At 30.4% G+C, this 2,597-nt stretch overlaps 1 protein-coding gene across 1 annotated transcript in view; it reads right to left on the reverse strand.

Annotated features, from left to right (window-relative positions):
* Positions 1–15, reverse strand: part of LOC109343623 (eukaryotic initiation factor 4A-15-like) — a 4,637-nt gene extending 4,622 nt beyond the window's left edge. Inside the window, exon 1 of the mRNA XM_019582013.1 lies at positions 4–15. The gene's annotated coding sequence lies outside the window, so the exon portion shown is untranslated. The remainder of the gene's footprint in view (positions 1–3) is intronic.

Genomic DNA, 2,597 nt, shown 5'->3' on the forward strand with positions numbered 1-2,597 from the left:
TACCTTATGATGCTTCGTTATTCCTTATAGGGTATTACGATTCAGACTTTGCGGGATGCAAGTTACAATAGAAAAGTACTAGCGGGACTTGCCACCTTTTGGACAGCTCGCTAGTATCACGATATAGTAAAAAGCAAGTTTGTGTTGCTTTGTGTACCGCTAAAGCTGAATATATTGCCGCAGGTGTGTGTTGCGCTCAGATCCTATGGATGAAGCAGCAACTATCGGACTTTTGTTTAAAACTAGTAAAAATTCCTATAAATGCGATAATACTAGTGCCATAAATCTATCGAAAAGCCCAATTATGCATGCTAGAACTAAGTATATATAGATTAGACATCATTTTCTAAGAGATCATGTTTAGAAAGGTGACTGCATGCTTAAATTTGTTGAAACCTCGAAGCAATTAGCAGATATTTTCACCAAGCCCCTTCCACGGGATACTTTCTTTGTGTTATAAAGAGAACTTAGCATACTTGATAAAAAATATCTAAACTGATTTTCCTAGAGTAATTATTTTCCTAGATCTAATATTAATATGAAAAACTAATTAAGATGGTCACTAATATCGTTATTTACATCATTGTTAAAGTGTGAGAACTAGTGGAAGTTTTTTATTAATATAAAGAAAGATAGCATTTGTGTGTTTCGTCCTCAATAAAAATATTTTGGTGAAAATAAAAGACACCATAACAATCAATATCAATAGTTAAAAATCAAAAAAAACACAAATACAAAAATTAATAAATTTGAATTAGACAATCTATAAAATAAAAAGTGCACAAATAATAAAATAAATAGTTCCTAGATAATATCGATCAAAATAAGATGAGAGTGATATTGACATTTTAGATAAAATTGGAAGTAATTTTGGTTGGAAAAATAAGCAATAGAAAAACAACCCACTTGTGTAATTATTTAAACATTAAAAATGCATAAATTCTTCATAAGGTAGAATTTTATGAAATCAATTTTCAGTATGAAATAGATAAAAATAGGATATAGTCTAAAATTTATTCCTAAACACTAGATATAAATGTAAAATTATTACAAAAATAATTAATAATATGCACTTTCAAAATTAAAAAAATAATATACTAAATGTAAAGAATTAACTAACATTAAATATATTATTAAACATTTTGAATATACATATATGTATATTTATTTACATATGGAAACTTTTATCTTTTTCATAATAGTAAACATGTTTAAATAGAAATTCTAATTTAACATAATAACACGATATATAATGATGGTTTTAAAATTTGACTTAAGATGAAAATAACACAAATATATAGTAAAAGTAAGGCCCAATAACTTCCAATTAAAAAGAAAGGAAGGACAAACAACCTATCTACTTCATATCTTTACTAGTAGTATTCGCCAGATGAAAATGAAAACCAAACCCGTAAATACACGACCGAACCCAATCCGAGTTTAATGGGGAAACCCAATATGATTGGGTTTAAGTTCGAATTCGGTTTTTACCCGAAATCAACTTCTGAATTCGAGTTCGAGTTTAGTATGGTTGATAACCTACCCCGAAGCCGTCCCAAACTCATTACCACTTTCTTGTACATACACTTTACAACTATATATTTTTCCTATTCTTGTATAGATAATCCTAGAAAGATTCATTGCCAATATACCACTTTATTCTCTAGACAGTGAGATGAGCCTTAAGAATTTTTCCAACCAACAAGTTAGTTATGGTGTTGGAGCTTTGTTACTTTCATTGTAAGAGGAATATTGTTTACTGAGTTGTCTAAATCTTTATTATTCGGGTTTTCCATCGGGCTCGGGTAACCCGAAACCTGTGAGTTTAGAATAATATTATTATTTTCAACTCCGCTGAATTCAGGTTTTGAATTTCGGGTTCATGGTTGGGTAAGTACAAACCCAACCCAACCTAACCCACCCCATTGCCATTCCTAATCCCCATTCATTTACAAAGTCATTTTGTGTTGCCTTTAAAGTTGTAGGATAGTTAAAGAAAAAATAGTTATGTAAGTCAAAATATTGTAATATGAAGTGATGCAAACCTCCTTGGGGTGGTTTCTTTTTTGGATGATCGTTTCATGGTTGGTGTATTTGATATATGTTGTGGATTGTATTGAATAATAATGCAGCGGAATTGTATATGTATTTTGTATATATTGGATAAAAGAAGATGATTAAGATATGAAGAGATGTCGTTACAAATAAGTCGAGATGAAGTTCGTCTCAAGAACAAAATCATGATAAGTACAATGGAGCCACAAACAATGGTGAATTGTTTGATAAGCCAAAGTGTAGTTCGCCACAAGAACTTTTGGGGTTCTTCATAAGAATAAGGGGGTCTTGGTTCAACCAAAAACTTAGGAGACAAAGCTCACTAAAAGGATTTAATCCAAAATAGTTTCCAAATTATTATTTCTCATGACAAATTTGGTTATATATATATATAGCGAACTTGGCTTCCACGAAAATAACACTAAGAATCAAAATTTAAATGACATAACTATGATACTAATGACCAACTAATGATTGATTGCAATCAATCCTAAATCCACACGTTTTCCCTGACAAAAACCTACGACACTGCATTAAAGTGT

This window comes from Lupinus angustifolius, chromosome LG03 (genome assembly GCF_001865875.1).
Source record: "Lupinus angustifolius cultivar Tanjil chromosome LG03, LupAngTanjil_v1.0, whole genome shotgun sequence".
NCBI lineage: Eukaryota > Viridiplantae > Streptophyta > Magnoliopsida > Fabales > Fabaceae > Lupinus > Lupinus angustifolius.